The sequence below is a fragment of the Ailuropoda melanoleuca genome, chromosome 5 (genome assembly GCF_002007445.2).
Source record: "Ailuropoda melanoleuca isolate Jingjing chromosome 5, ASM200744v2, whole genome shotgun sequence".
In the NCBI taxonomy this organism is placed as follows: domain Eukaryota; kingdom Metazoa; phylum Chordata; class Mammalia; order Carnivora; family Ursidae; genus Ailuropoda; species Ailuropoda melanoleuca.
The window spans coordinates 11,302,841-11,319,429 of record NC_048222.1 but is presented as its reverse complement, the minus strand read 5'-3'; the positions used below and the strand labels follow the sequence as shown (position 1 = coordinate 11,319,429).

Here is a 16,589-nt window from a genome sequence, read left to right as displayed (position 1 = left end):
TTTTTTTTTTTTTTAAATACTATTTATAGGGTTGGTAGGGATAGATGAATCTTTTGGCTTTATATGTCTGCGAAGGTCTTTATTTCACCCTCATTTAAAATACATATGTATTTGTGGGAACTGCAGGACAGAATGTACTTGTAAGAAATTTACCTTGATTTTTAAAAGACCTTTTGCTCATTATAGAATTTTAGGGCACTGTCTTTAAAATGCTGTGGTAGGGACGGGCACGTCACTCAGCCGTCCCCTGCTTCGCATTAGTTCCAGCAAGTCTACTGTCACTCTTTTAACTCCTAAGAGGTGTCCCTTCCCTTAGTCTACTTTTTTTTTTTTTTTAAAGATTTATTTATTTTGGGGGGGGGGAGAGANGGTGAGAGATAGTGGGGGAGAGGGGCAGGAAGAAAGGGAGAGGGGAAGCTGACTTGCTGCTGACCTCGGACCCAGATGCTGGGCTCTCTGCTGCTGGGCTCGATGCAGCACTCCCATCCCAGGACCCTGAGAGCGTTACCTGAGCCAAAACACAAGAGTCAATGGACTGAGCCACCCAGGCGCCCCTTCCCTAGTCTACTTTAAGATTCTCTTTTCATCAATGGTACCATGTCCCTTGGTGTCGTTTATTTTTCTCGTGTTGGCAGTTCATTGAGCTGCTGCTTCTGTAGATTTCATCATTTTTGGAAAAATTGGAGGCAACATTTCTGCAAATTTTAGTGTACACTGCTTTTCCCCTTTAGGGATTTCAGTTGCATATATAACTGACTGCTTGACGTTGACCCACAGCACCTCGATGCTGTTTGTTTTATCCTAGTCCCCTCCCCGCCCCCACCCAGCCCCCGTTTTATTTTAGGTAGTCTCTAAAATTTATTTTTTTTAATTTTTTAACCTCGGAGATTGCTGTCTTTATCTCTAGAATTAGAGCCTGGTCTGTGTAATCTTCAGTGCCTCTCCTGACGGGCTGGTCTTTGCTCGCTCTGATACAGTTATAATGGAGGTTTTAGTACGCTTGTCTGCCACTTTCACCTGTGTTCTTTATGGGTCCGTGTTGGATTGACTCCTGTTCCTCCTCATTAGCGGTCCTGTTTTCTTGCCCTTTCGCTTGCCTTGATAATTTTTTATTGGTCATCGGGCCTTGTCCATTTTCCTTTGGGTTTGGATATGTTTGTATTTCTCTCCCTGTTCTTAAGAAGCATTGCTCTAAGATGTAATGAAGTTCGGAGGAAGCAGTTGGGTCCTTCTGGATGTTGGCTTTGCAGCTTTGTTCAGTAGAGCCGGGGAAGTGTTTGCTGTAGGGTTAAGTTTTTCCCAGCGCTCAGGCGAAACCTGGATGAGTCCTTGCTGCCCTGTGAATTAGGGTGTTGACCATTTGGTAGATACAGACACCGTTCGTGGCCCTGTGTGGGATTCAGGGACTGTTCCCTCCAGTCCTTTCTTGTACTTTCCTCCCAGTGTCTGCTGGTACCCAGTGAATATGTGAGGAGGTTCCACAATTTTCTGTGTGGCCCTCCCCTTTCCAGTACCCTGCCTTACAGATCCTGTTCTTCAGTACCTTGGCCTCTGCATACTCTCAGCTCCTTCTCCTTAATTTAGATTCCTCTAAACCCTGCTTGAATTTCCCCTCCGTGGGCTGTGGCCTGGAAATTCTCTCATGGTTGTGAGCTGTCCAAACCTTTCCCATCTCTCGGATCACAGCGCTTTGCGGTGTGATGTCCGTTGTCTTGTGTGGATTTTTGGTTTCTTTCAGGCAGGAAGTCCATTTTGGCCCTATTCCTCTGTTCTTTCAGTGTTGAATCAGAGGGAGGAGAAGGGTACCACTAGGAATCCTAACTACCATGTTTGCACTTTATCTTAGCCCCTGCCCTAACCTTCCCATTTAGTTTTGTTATGCAATTCACTTTTTTTCTTCTTTAATGACTAACTAAGCCCTGACACAATGTAAGTGAATCTCAAAATAAAGAAGCAATTGACCTATAAATAGAAAGTCCCACTCCACAAGAAAGCGAGTGACTGTTAGAAATACTTTTCTTTGAAGTTCCAGAAAGTCTGTTTCTAAAAGAGGCAGAACTGCTTAGTGAATAGAACATATTGTGCTAATAAATCTTACCTTAATCCTAAGGAAACACTTGGATGGTTTTGTTTTGTTTTTTTTTTTAACTTTATTTTTTAGAGAGGATGAGCGAGCAGGTGGGGAGGGGCAGAGAGAGGGAGGGAGGGAGAGGCTCTTCGAGCAAGTCCCATACTCCGGGTGAAGCCCAACACAGGGCTCAATCTCATGACCCTGAGATCTTGACCTGACCCGAAACCAAGAGTCTGATGCTCAACCGACTGAGCCACCCAGGCGCCCCACACCTGCTTTGTAGCCGAGTCAACAAATGTTGAAAATACTTGACTAGTGACACATTTCTCAAAAATAGCAAGGTCAGGATTGGAATCCAAGTCTTCATGTCTGTAATGCCTGGACTTTTCCACTACACCGTGTCCCCTTCTCTTGGGGGCATAAACTGTTGATCTGATTCTTCAGGTCCCTCTGGGACAGGCAAATTCCAGAAGGGTACTCTCTTTGGGCCAGCAGCACCTGGCTTGGTGAGCTGAGCCCTGGCTGGATCACAGCCTCACGTGCCTCCTTGGCCGAGCACCTTTGTGCAATGCACTCTCCTTGTGGCCCCTCAGATCACAGAACCCTAGTAGATGTTCTCTTCTCGGCCAAGTGTTTGCATTCCTTCTTTAATGAAATAAATGAATTTTTTTTTTCTGCATTGTAAACCAAGCAGTAAATAGAAAGGTGGCAGGGGTGAGGTAGGTTTAGCTTATCTTGAGTAAAACACATTTTGCTTTTGAAATCCTCCCTGGTCCTCCAGTATTAGAGGTTAGAGGTCATGCACAGGGGCACCGGGGAGAGGTCTGTCCTGAATAGGAGAACATTTTAGGACCTAGTTGACTATTCCTTTCAGGTAGCTGTTCCAAACAGATCTGTGATTACTTTGTGACTTTCATGGTTTGTGCCTGTGTTCCTCTGGGAGAATAATACTCTTTTATGTGCTTTTTCATTAGTTGGCTGGAGTTGGTGGGCTCCAAGGGGGCAAGAGTTGAAACACTGGCTCACCTCCTGATGTCTACTTATGGATGACCTTCCCCCTTTCTTACAGTTCAAGTTTGGGGGGGAGGTTTGTACCTGTCCACTCTTCATACCTTCACCTCGATCTTAAGATTTTCCCTGATAAAAGGGTCACCAAGGCGAAGTCGAGGGTCCGATGTCTTACGTTGAGTAGCAGAGAGCCAGGAGACCATTTCTTATGGTGCCCGAGACTCTCGCTGGCTGAAGCATGCACACGTTCTGTTTACTGCAGGATGTAGCCCGTGGCGCTCATCCACGTTCTTGTGGTTCCGTTCTCCCCCTGCAGCCAAATCCCTGGGCTTCTGTTCAGATCTCTGATAACCCTGCCCTCCCTAAGGCATGGTGCTAGTGGTCTCTATTAAAGAGAAACCCCCTCCCTCCTGTCGTACACCCCCCCCCCCCCCACCCCGTGAGATAGAGCCTTGCTGCAGGCCCTATCTGTAGAACAAAGGAGACTGCGTAATAAACATAACGGCGGGCTGGCCTTGTGCATGACATTATTTATGGGAGCTTTATGGGATTCCCCCTTCCCCCTTCCTATCCTAGAATGTTCACGACTTGTCAGATTATTGGGTGGCATGACCCGAGGCGGAGGGTGGTTATAAGACCATCTTTTGTGTCCTTCTCTCTCACCATAGATGCTTCTTGGGTCCATCCCTGTCGTCGTCACACACGCTGGGCCGGCCTGCCTGTCCGTGAATAGCGTCTACGGTACAGATGCTGCCTCTCCGGAGGTGTAGCCCAGTCATCTGTCGGGGGAAGAGACAGCAGAGGTCTCCGTGGAGTTTTGGGGTGTGGTTTTGGTTGTTAGGAGGAAGTCCAGAGCATTAAAGTCAGGTTGGGGTTTGACCTTGTGCAAGAACATGGGACAAGATGGCACAGGAGGCTCTCGGGAGACTGAGCAAACTTTGGCTGCTGTTTGGGGGTTAACGTCATGCAACGTGCACGGGTAGGTGAGTTTGGCTTAGATGGCAGAATCGACTGCAGATTCCCTTGGGATGTTCTTCCCTCCTTGCACCCCGTGTGTCTAGCTGAAGAAGAGGCTCTGGTTAGCTTCCAGCCAGGACACAGGAGCTGGGCGGTGCTTCTGTGTGCTTGACTTCATGCTGCCCTGAGCGCCCGCGTTTCATCCTGGATCGGATACCTGGGATGCGGGAGCTGGGGCATGGTTGTCACTTGACTCCTGCTGGCTCCAGTTGCTTCTGTCGTCCTAGGGAGTGGTAGAGAGGGGGTGGGAAAGAAGCTGTGGAGGGTAGTGTTCTCTTTTGGTGCTGCCATCCCTTTGGGGGTTCCCTGTCTTTGGGTGCGTGTCCCTATCTGTGTCCTCAATGCACCTCCTGCCCATGGAGCACCTTTCTGCTGCTTCACGCTCCTTCCTCTCCTAGGGCATCCATGCGCTTCCTCTCCTCTTTCTAGGCCACGTCGCTGGGACATGTCGCTTCACCTTCTGAGCCCACGTTCCTGACTTCACTTCTCTACCTGGCACTGGTTAGCAGGTGTGTCCCCAGAACCAGGACTCGGGTGGGCCCTCTGAGTCACCTGGCCTTCCAGGAGGAGAAAACTGCCTCCGACCACGGCTGGGTCTCCCACATCCTGTGAAGCCATCCTTCCTGGGACTGCTTTCCCAGGCCTTGGGGTCCATGAGGTGTTTCAGACTCTTGGATTGCAGCCCCCAGGCGTGTGTGGTCTGTTTGTCTATTTGTAGCCTCCCGAGCTTAAGGCAAGTGATATCCTTGCCTTAAGGGTGAGACCATTCTCCCTGAACGATCCTCAGAATTTGATGATTTAAAATAGAACATGTTTTCCTGGCTCAGTCTTCTAAGGAGGCCCTTGGTTAGAAATTGGAGGAAAGACAAAGTTGAGATTCTAGAATCCCATAGATGGGTGTGAATCCCAATTTTCCTCTTAGCTCTCCATGCGAGAGTCAGTCCCCCAGAAGAATACCCCCTTTGTAAGGCGGCCGTGATGAACACTTAATCTAGCACTTAACACGCTTACAGTGTGTGTATATGTACACAGCGGGGTGCCGGGCACTGCTCTGAATCCTTCACATACGTGAGCCCGTTTCATTCTCCACAGCAGACTCTGCGGGATAGGCCTTTCCTCATCCCCGTTTTACTGATGAGGCACAGAGGAGCGAGCACGGTGTGCATGAGAGACAGGGAGCTCCTGGCCCCTGGTCAGGACTCAGTAAGTGGGTTCTCTCCACCTTGAGTAAATTCGTGAAGAGCCCCCGTGGAGGATTGCTGATGGAGAGAGGTGGAGCGAGGTGTGTTTTCAGAAGTTTTTTGAGCGGCCCGAGGAATCTGCCTTCTGGGCAAAGTGATGCCGTTTTAAGTCTCCGAGGAGTGTGACCCTCGAGGAAGCCGTGTCCAGGGGTGCCATTTTATTCTTCAAGGTTCGAGGTGTTTGCCGGGTCCTGGGACGAGTCTGAAAGAGGATTCGTTGAGCCCGATGTGGTGGTGCAGGAGACCTCCACTCCAGGGAGAGGAAGCAGTAGCCGATCACCTCAGATGCAGTGTGGAGCGTGCTGTAGGAGACGTGACATCCGTGGACACAGGCCAAAGAGTCGACGAGGGCGTGTCTAGGGACATCAGGGCATCGTCAGTAATGTGACCTGTGCACTGAGTTTTTCCTTTTTTGGAGAACTTGGTTATGTTCTAGGCCCCATGGTAGCTTCCTGATAGCACGTTACAGACCTGTGTGGGTGTAACGCAGAGAGAGAGACTGGCCCAGTGCCCAGGGCTCAATTGACCTGGCCACTGCATGCAGTTGGAGCTACATTAATAACCTGGCAAACGCTTCATGTGCCAGGCTGCTTGGCCACGGGAGGAGACCCACAGAGCAGAAAGAGCCAGCATTCCATGCCTTGAGCCTCTCCTTGTCCTTGGTGGGGCTGGGCCTTGGCACAGGAAGTGGTCCTCAAGGCTTTATAGCAGGCTGCTTCTGGAAGGCCCTGTGCACTTCCGTGCTTTATCTGACTGGCCTCACAAAAGGGCAGTTTTGAGAAGGCACATGTGCTGATTTGGAGGTGGGGTGGCAGGAGGCTCTCTGGTCCCAGTCTAGCTATTTCTGTCTTGTAGTAGAAGCCTTAGAATCGGTCTGGTATTCATGTAGTTGATTCAAGAAGTTGCCTGTTGTGAGAGCAGGGCACACCCCACACCCTGACACCACCCCCTCCCGGGCACAGAAATGACCTGCCGACAGGGGGCCTGCAGAGACGGTGCTGTGGGCTGGGAGCTGCGCGGGCTTCAAGGTGGACGGGCCAGCTGGGCAGGCTAGCACTAACCAGCGACCCAGGTGGCTCTTAGAATTACATGAAGTAACCTAGCACAGCCTTGGGTAGGAGCCTGGTATGCTTTTACCATTTGGCTTTTAGCTTTAGCATTTAATCCCCAGGTCTGTCTCAGCCAAGATGTGCTTATAGGCACTGAATCTATTTGTTGAACTGACAGTATTAGTTTCCTTCGATTCTGGGAGGGGACGGACAACCTCCCTGTCTTCACCTTAGTAAATGAAAGACCTCGATCTTGATTTCTTTTCTTTTCTTTTCTTTTCTTTTCTTTTCTTTTCTTTCTTTCTTTCTTTCTTTCTTTCCTTTTCTTTTCTTTTCTTTTCTTTTCTTTTCTTTTCTTTTCTTTTCTTTTCTTTTCTTTTCTTTTCTTTTCTTTTCTTTTCTTTTCTTTTCTTTTCTTTTCTTTTCTTTTCTTTTTTTCTTTCTTTCTTTCTTTCTTTCTTTCTTTCTTTCTTTCTTTCTTTTCTTCCTTTCTTTCTTTCTTTCTTTCTTTCTTTCTTTCTTTTTTTCTTTCTTTTTCTTTCTTTCTTTCTTTTTCTTTCTTTCTTTCTTTTTCTTTCTTTTTTTTTTTAAACTACCAGAGGAAGAGTTGACTTAAACTTAAGAGGTCCTTGACTAATTAAAAGGGAGTGTGCGTGGGGGGAACGGGGTGGAGGGTGGGCTCTGTGCTAGTTGAAAGCTGTCCTGTTTCTGGTTTTGATCAGAAGGCTTTTAGTATACATTTACTTTGGCTCCATCCCGTCGTGAGTTTCGAAGTCAGTGTGGAATTTCCATTTTTAATTGTGTATTAAAACCCCACGTATCTGGCTGGATAATTTGGGGTGGGGGTGGCACTCGGATCTATGTACAGGACAGAGCGCTGCCTGGGAGTATAAAGCAGGGAGAGATGTGTCTTTCTGTTCTCGTACAGTTTACGTTTACCGTTCAGGCGTATTTTTCTAGAATTGTGTATTAAGCTTTTCCTCGGTGAAACCGGGCTCCTCTTAAGTTATTGTTTCTGCCAGGTGTAGGATTCTGTCTGGAGAGGTCTTCGTAGATCTGCAGTTCTTCTGTGTAGACCGGCGCCCCCCTCCTCCTCTGAGGCCCTTGCACGCGGGTCTTGGCTGGAAGGAAGGTGCGGGAAGCGAGGGGCTCCCCAGCGCAGATGTGTCCTCCACGGGGTTACAGGCTGGCCAGCAGGCGTTGCTGAGAGCAAATTTTTAGACCCTTGTGGGAATGGGCAGCTGCCCCTGAAATTTGCTTACGGTTCCGGGAAAGCACATGGGCCTCTTGCCACGTTTTACTTGTTTCAGGAAAATTGGCCTGTGAACTTCACCTTAGGCAGTTTCACGACTGCTATGACCATTTCCTTTTTCCGTTACCTCGGAGATCTGATTGTAGGGATATCACTGCCACCTCACATGCAAATTTTGGTCTAGCATGCTTGTGGTTGCCACGGAAACCAGGGACCCGGCTCTCGCCTTCTTCCTGCATCCCTGCTCTTCTCAGTCTCTTAAATATGAATGCGAATGCCCGAGCAATGTGCTTCTGCCCACTTTCCTGTCCGCACCCCCAAAGGACAAGTGTAAGCCGTCCCTGACCGTCAGAGCAGACTCTGACTCTCCTGGAAACGGTCTCATCAGCGCTCGGGAGTTTTCTTTGATGAAACTGAGAGAGGGAGGGAACGCAGACAGGAGTTCCGGAGGGCCTACTTGCAAGGCACTGGCTTTGGTTGTGTGGGGTTTGAAGGCACCTCGTCTGGGATGGGGGTGACAGCCATTAGCGCCCCTTGTGGTGCACACGTGAGTGCTTATGGGCAGGTTGTTGGACCTGGCTTTTTATGCAGAATGTTCCTTGATGTTGGTACCTCCCTTGGCTGCTTTTGGTGCTCCATTAAAAGCAGCACAGTGTTGCCTCTTGGATGGGAAGAGAGTGTTCTTGCCTTGAGCACCAGGGACCCCCGTCTCCTTCCCTCCTTCCCTCTCATTTTTAGAGCTGGGCCCAGGCGTGGAGGGTTGGCGAGAGAGATTCTCAAGTACAGGCTAGGAGGCTAGGCAGCAGTCTGAATGACTTGTTAGAGGAGAGATTTTGGTCCACTTCTGCTGTTAGAATGTAGAGAAGAGATCCGACTCAGAAGTGGGTCCGTGTGTTCCCCGGCCCCCGCCTTGAAATAGGTAAATACCAGGCAAAAATATTTTCTCTCTTGCTTCAGGCTCCGTTGCTTTGATTTGCACAAGATAGAATCTTTTAAAGAGCGTAATCCTCCTATAAAATACCTTGACAGATCTGTCCGCTTAGTTTAGACTGTTCCAGAGAATGGGTACAGGGTCAGCATAGTCACTGTGGGGAAGGAATCCGGTGATTTTGCTGTCTAATCCTGCTCACTTGTCCTTCAAGCTTTAAAAAGTGTGTGGCCCTCAGCTCCCTCAGATGAGATCGTCCTCGTCTATCTTTGTATCCCCAGTGACTGGCAGAGTATCTAGTGTGCAATAAATATTTGTATGTTTCTGTCAATGTAATAAGCCAGTTCTACCAGTAGCCAGATAAGGTGTCAGGAAAGGAAATCTTCCTGGAGGAATCCTTACGTTGGAGAAGCATGCTTTCCTGTTGAGAATTGTCCAGATCTCTCACCTCTGCTTTATCGTACCGGGAGGTAGGTGCCTGTGTGTGTCTGCGTGTCGTGTGCGTTTGAAGTATTACCCATAGTTCCTTGTTTTGCTTTAAAGGGTTAGGAAAGAACAAACTGTTTTTTTCGGTAGCGATAGAATTTTCTCGTCTCTCCTCCCCCTTCCTGTTTCTCCATCCTTCTTAGAGCTCTTTGGTTCTGTAAGTACTCCCTGGGACCAAAAATGGGTTTAGGATATAAGGAAGTTTCTCTTTTCACAGCAGGTTCCAGGGGCCTCAAACTAATACAATATCAGGTCACTGAATTTCCATCCACCGTGATTAATCTGTGATGCCCAGAGAACGGAAAATGCCTTCTTGCCCAAAAGCCCTGTGGTTCTCCCTGTGGTGCCAACCTGAAGTTGACTACACGTTTTCTAGTCTCTTTAAAATTTTTTAAATCTTCAACCTGGTTATCTAATTCCGTGACAGTATTAAATATTCTCTGATAATGACGGTGATAACCCTCTCTGGCATTTTCTCCTGTTATCTCAAGCTCACAGATTCTGCTTTTCCCCAGAGGTAGAAGGACCTAGCTTTTTGTGTTCTTGGAATTCAGTATTTGAAGAAAATTTATCTCAAGTTTAAATAGCACACAGGATGACTTGACAGCGTCAATTATGTAGAATTAACAGGAATATTACTTGCTGTTGTCTGCCATATATACAATGAAAGCATGAGAAACGTGACAAAGGAACACAAAAGCCAGGTCTTCTTAAAATGAGATTTTGTCCCGATGTTCCTGTGTGCTTTCAAACCTATTGCGAGATGAATGGAGGCTGTTGGAGATGTTGCTTCTTTCGTAGGAAGTCCTGTTCTGTTGCATGTATAACCATATAATAGGCCAGGTGCTTTACTGAGTCAAGTAAATTGTTCTCTGAAACTGTAATTAAAAAAATACACAAAGCTCGCATTGACTCTGATGGAGTAGGATATAAATCCATGTGGTGGTTATTGGTTATTAGCTTGAGGGAAGGCCACCTAGCCAGTAGCTGGTTATCTCGGGACCATTCTCTTCAGGCCAGAGCCCACCTTAGCTCCTTGCAAACTTTGAGGAGAATGAGTGAGGATGCTTCCAAGTAACCATAAGCACGATTCAGCCCAACATGGTTTTGGGGGGTGGGGGTGGGCCGTGNTGGAACATAAGTTACAGATTTGTTCAGCCTGTTACTCTGCCCCCAAGAAATATGTTTGCCTCGCTGTGACGCCTGCAGGCCATTGGTACATCGCGGGGCCGTCATCTGCTTCTTGTTTCGGCAAATGCCATTGTGGACTGTGGACTGGCACTTGGCCTTTCTGGAGTTTGTGTTTCATTCTTCCCTGTTGCGGGGATTTGAGCCGCCTCTGCCATCATTGCTCATGTCTCCCCTATACTCCAGTCCCCTTGAGTGAGGCTGGAATGAACAGAGCCGTTCTGGATCATCTGGAAGGGAGATCACCTGTTCCAGAGATGAGAAATCGAAGGGTAAGAGGGGGACGCGGGTGCTGTGAGTCCTCACGAGGAGAAGGGCTTCTATGGTTTGGAAGGATTTAGGAACCAAAATGTATATTGATCTTTTCCATACAGCCAAACGGAACCGGTGTGGCTCCTGAAAGATGACCTCCGGCTGTGAGTTTGGGGCTGTTGGAAGCCGGGGGGGGGGGGGGGGGGGGGGCAGGGAANGGGGAGGGTGTGGCAGGTACAGCCTTCCCTTTCTGCCCCAGACCTGCTTGCCGGGAGGTCCGGAAGGACGAGGCTTGTGTGCCCCACCTTTTGGGTTGCTGCCCCTGCTCCCCTGCCTTGGGTGTAAACAAGTGCGTTTCCGTGTTCTTCAGATTTTTTGGCTTAAGTCTCAGCTGAGCAGGACAGACTTTTCTATTGGAGGACAGACATCAGCCTCTCTGGTCTTCAGTCACGAAGGTCCATCTTTTGCCTGTCTCCTCCATTTGCCCAGATAGATACTTCTAAATTCCGACTTAAAAAAAAAAATCGGTATACAAGGAAGGATTTAAGACCGTCACTGTCATTTCTTATTTCAAAGAGCAGCTTTATGAAATGAATATACTTAACAGATGTCAGTTTGTATGGTGACACGGTGGATTTTTCTAAAGCGGGTGGCTCTCCAGTGTGTTAATTCTTCATCTGGGAACATTGAAACTGCGAATGTTGAGATGCCATTCTAGTAGTGGCCACCAGCGGCACGCCAGCGGGAATGGACCCACTTCCCTTACTGAATAGAGCCAACAGGGCGACCGTTCACAGGTACGCTTGGCTTAGGTAAGCAGGCCGGCCCTGCCGAGCAGTGCCCGCGTATTTTTGCTAAGCAAACTAGGACCTACAGTACATAAGGCCCGAATAATACAGCCCCTTGTAGGGTGCTTCCTGTGAGAGTAGAACTTACCCAAAAACAAGGGAGACAAATCCAGAATTAAAATCACTTTGGACTGAGTCTGTTCTTCTTGAAATATAAAGGAGATCTTTGACAGTACCTCACCACTTAAACCAGCCCTCCTGGCCAGCGCTTGAGATGGAATGCCCCTAGAATGTGGTGTGTATAATACAGAGAGCACAGGCTTTGGAAGGAGACAGATTGTCGCTTTGCATGTACGCTCGTGAAAGCTGCTTGACGCCGGAGCCTCCGGTCCCTTGTCTGATAGATGTGATAGAGACAGCGCTAAGCTAGTGCTTCTCCAGCCTCAGCACGTGGGAGAAGCCTCTGGTGTACTTGCTCAAATGCAGCTTCCTGGGCCCCACCCCAGAGTTTCTGATTCACTAGGTCTGAAGTGAAGCCTGAGAATTTGCATTTCTGCTAGATTTCCAAGTGATTGTGATACTGTGGGTTGGAGGCTCACCCTTGGGCAACCACTGCTCTAAGGACTGAAGGCTACGTATGATTTACAGCAGCGGTGCATTAGTGTCTGCCGGTAAATAGACCTCTCCGTTCTGTGTGCGTGGACAGTGACTGTCCCGTGCTTGAGAATTCGTGGGGCCGGTTGGCCTTGATCAAGTAGATCAAGTAGATAAGCTTTGCTCCCCAGATGCTTGATCTCACCAGAATATTCTCTTATTTCTACTGGATAGTTTCTGTGACTTCTTTAGGTAATAATGTAAATGAATTCAGTTGATCACCCCCACCCCCACTTTGGTGTACGCTCTGTGATCGTCTTTTTTTTTTAACCAATTATTTATTTTTAAAATAGGCTCTGTGCCCACCATGGGGCTTGAACTCATGCCCCTGAGATCAAGAGCCACATGCGCTGTCGACTGAGCCAGCCAGGCGCCCCTCTGTGATCATTTTGTTGTCCTCTGTTTTGAGTTCTTTGTGCAAACCCTTGCTCAGACCCATGAGTGAAGTGTGGTATGAATTCAACTATGTCTGCCCTCCTTCCTTCCTTCCTTCATAGATGTCAGGGTTTGTTGGCCTTTGTAGATCTTCTCGTGCCTACTGGAGAACATGCCTTTTTGAAACCTTTTTCTTTATATGTCCCCAAATGTTTCCTTCCTGCTTGTTCATCTGTCTTGTGCAGAAACACAAGAGTAATAATGTCTTTCCTTCCCTTGCGGTTTATTTGAAATTATTTATAGACCAGTCACTGGCTGCGTGTCTTCTCCTCCCCACCCCTCACTTCTTTTCTCGGGTGTAATTTCACTTTAGATCGTCACTTGTGTGCTGTATTCCGGACCTAAACACATGCCATCAGAGCGAGAGGATTTTCCTGCTGCAAACAGCTCCTCAAAGCAGACAATGCGATTTAATCTTAGATTACCTTGGCAAGGGAGTGTGGTAATCTGGTTTGAATTTCCTGTCTATAAGGTGATTCCCAGCCTGCTGTAGGTTACAGTAGGTGACGCTCCCTTTGGCCAGGCAGACGCGCTCAACAACCCACCACACCACTGGCACAGTATGGGTCGGGGGTGTTTTCCACTATTTCTGGGCCATAGGGAAGAAAACGTGCATACAATACTACACGCCAAGTTATGCCTTCTTCACTTTCTACTCCGTATTCATGGACTGCATTTGGGCTGATAGCCAGACCGTGCAATATCCATCATGTCCCTGGTTTTAGGATTCTTCCAGGCCTGAGAGTCTTTCCCATAGTCCTTTCCAGGATGTGCTTGTGTTTGCGTGCGGGAGAGGGGGTGGAGGTGGAATGGAGGTGAGGCTATGTACGTACGTACGTGCTAATGTACCTCTCATTCCTTCCCTGGCTTCACACGGTTCACCTTGCACCAGATTTAATTTATACCCAGCAGGGGACTCTACCCATAAAGCACACGCCTCCGTAAGTCTGTCTCCACCTTTCTCTGTGTGCTTCACAGCCTCCGTGTTTTACGAATCAAGTTCCGTTTTAGACCAAGAAGAGGAGAGAGGACACTAAATAACATCCTGGCTGTCCCTGGGCGCGTAGAATTCATGCTTCTAGTCATGTGTGCTGTGAAGGGCGATGCTGTATACTGATCAACATTTTCTCAGTGGCTTATCTTTTAAAAAGGAATTTGTTGGATTTTTAGCTTATGGGGTTTTTAAAGGGTGGTGGTACCTCCCAGAGAGTGTTGCACAGAGATTGGGATGGAGCCCATTCCCTTAAGGAGATGCTGGGGGGAGAGAGATTTTCACAAAATTCTTGCAAGGGCAAATAGGGTCAGCTCTCATCTGTGTTTATTTGAACCACTGTCTGGAGTGGATGGGAATGTATTGGTTTACCATTGCCATGGCAACAGTTGCTAACCCCCCCCCCCCCCCCCCCCCCCCCNCCCCCCCCGTGTCCCATGACAGGAAACCAACCCATTCATTTATCCAAGTGACTCAAAATTCCATTGTGTGAATTCCATGGGCTGTTAATGGCAGTGTTTTGATAGAATGTCATTGTGTGTTCTCAAATAGTATTCAGTAGTAGCTTAATGCTGCTCTGGTCATCAGATAGATAGCTATTTTGAGCCACTGTTTCCCTCCTGTCTAGTGGGGGAGGGGAGGTATGAGAAGATGGTCAACAGTGGAAAAGAATTTTTCAGCTTTCTTTCTGTCTAGGACCTAGAAGGAGTCTTCCTCTGCTGGGATATTTCTTTGAATTCTCTCTCTCTCTCTCTCTCTCTCTCTCTCTCTCTTTTATTAAGATTTTATTTATTTGAGAGGGAGAGCACAAGGAGGGGGAGGGGCAGGGGGAGAGGGAGAAGCAGACTACTGTATTGATCAGGGAGCCTGATGCAGGACTCATTCCCAGGACCCTGGGATCACAACCTGAGCCGAAGGCTGACGCTCAACAGACTTAGCCAGCCACGCGCCCCATTTCTTTGAATTCTTGTGGTTGGTCTTAATTCATGAAAGTTTTACTTCTTACTTCAAATAGATCGGGATTTGTTTTTTGTTGTTGTTATTTTTAAAGATGATTTATTTTAGCGAGCAAGGAGGGGGTTGCAGAGGGAGAGGAGAGAGAATTCCAAGCTGACTCCATGCCCAGAGCAAAGCGCAACCTGGGGCTTGATCTCCCAACTGAGATCAAGACCTGAGCTGAAGGCAAGAGTCCGACTCTTAACCGACTCAGCCACCCAGGCGGCCCTGCGCTTGTTTTAATAGAAAATGCTTTTAGTTACCACCAAGTGGAATCTTTAATTCTGGCTGGTTTTAGATTTCCTGGATGTTGGGTTACATTCGAGTGTAGGCACGTATGTGTGTCTCCCTCACGGCTTCAGCGTTATTGACCTGTAACATCATGTAAAGTTTAAGGTGTATGACCTGATGATTTGGTGTACGTACATATGGTGAAATGATTGCCATAATAAGGCTAGTTAACACACCCGTCACCTCACATAGTCCCCTTTGTGTGGGGTGTGTCTGTCTGTCTCTCTGTCTGTCTGAAAGATTTTAAGATTCACACTCGGAGGCTTTTAAGTATACAATACAGCATTAGCTACAGTCCCCATGCTGTACGTTATACCCCCAGAACTCACTCATCAAGTGCAAGTTTATACCTTGTACACACTCCCTGTCTCCCTCTCCCTCTCTCTCTCCCTCTCCCTCTCTCCTCTCTCTTTCTCTCTCTCTCACACGTACACGCATGCACACACACAACCACCATTCTCCTCTGTTTCTAGAACTTTGGTTTTTCTTAGATTCCACATATAAGTGAGGTCACTCTTTCTCTGTGACTTACACTTAGGACATGATTATCCATGTCCTACGTGGCAGGATTTCTTCCTTTTTTAGGGATGAATAATATTCCACTGTGTATTTTGTATACTGCGTTTTCTTTATGCATTCACCCCTCTGTGGACTCGTAGCTCATTTCCGTCACTCGGCTCTCATTGTAAATAATGCTGCAGTGAGCCCAGGATGGCAGGTGTGTCTTTGAGGTGGTGTTTCCATTTCCTTCACTCTATGGCTGAAGGGGGATTGCTGGATGGTCTGGGAGTTCTCATTTTAACTTTTTGAGGATGCTTGTGTTCTCACAGCAGCTGCACCCGTGTAAGTTCCCAGCACCAGTGCACAGGGTTCTTTCCTCCATGGTCTGGCCGGCACTTAGCGCTTGTTCTCAGCGTCGGTTTTTGCTGTCTGATGTTTATATTCTGGGTGTTCACATTTGCTTGAAAGGAGTTCAGCTCACGGGAGAATGGGACTCTGGTGGATGGCCTTCCCCTGGTGTGTGGTGCTTTCTTCCTCAGGCCTGGCTTTAGGGTTGGGCTCTGTGGAGCTCTAGATGGACTTGTCCAGGCCAGCAGCGCCAGAGTGCCCCCCCCCCCAGCCACACCCCTCCTCTCCAGCCGCATGGTTTTATGGTTTTATTGTTGAGCTAATCAGCATGGAAGCCCAGGGGTGTGAGATTGTCTTTGTCTGGAGTTGGCTTGGAGAAGAGGAGGCCAGGAAGGCATACATTGTACCTTTCTTCCTGGAAAGTTCTTTTGTGGTGAGTGAGTGCATTCCCAAACCTATTTCTATCTCCGAGGGAAGCTGTTGCAGGGGCTGGCAGGGAGTGGCGAAGTGCCGGGTCCCAGCCGGCTCCCTGGTGGAGCATAGGCCGTGGTTTATATTGTCCCGCTGTGGGTAGAGGAGCCCGCACTTGACGAAACCCGAGGCTTTGTGTTCAGACCCAGAAGGTGGCATTTGTCCATTCCTTGCCGTCCAGCTCCGTCATTCCATGGAATCTCTCTTTGCCTCCGTTCCCCTTTCAGACACGCACACGCACTTGTGCTTACATTGTGTGGTGGTGGGGGGTCCTCCCTTGGCCTCATTAGTTCCCAGGCTTGTCCTTCTCCTCTCCTTTCTCCAAGAAGAAACCGCACGAGCAGAGCAGGGATAATCTGAGCTTTCTGAGCTCATTTACAGTTTCACTGCTTATCAGTTTTGCCCCTGAGTCAAGTTTCGTTTTGTGATTCCTAGCTCAAGTGTGTTGCTGTCTTTATAATCCTGGAACTGAGAGACCATGGCAGCCGAGAGCAAGAAGGTGTGACTTGCCCCGTGGCATCAGCGGCCGCTGTGATGTGCCCCCCCTTACTGTTTGCAGTACTGACTTGTATCACAGTTTCTGTTTTTTAAAATGGTATGACAAAAAAGAAAATAGTTATTT

At 48.2% G+C, this 16,589-nt stretch overlaps 1 protein-coding gene across 4 annotated transcripts in view; it reads left to right on the top strand.

Annotated features, from left to right (window-relative positions):
* JARID2 (jumonji and AT-rich interaction domain containing 2) overlaps window positions 1-16,589 on the top strand; it is a 171,548-nt gene that overhangs the window by 73,475 nt on the left and 81,484 nt on the right. The window contains exon 1 of one of the 4 annotated variants that reach the window (XM_034660298.1): window positions 10,636-10,656. The exons of the other annotated variants lie outside the window; for them this stretch is intronic. The gene's annotated coding sequence lies outside the window, so the exon portion shown is untranslated. Of the gene's footprint in view, window positions 1-10,635; window positions 10,657-16,589 lie in introns of those variants that run through there. 4 annotated transcript variants of the gene reach the window in all.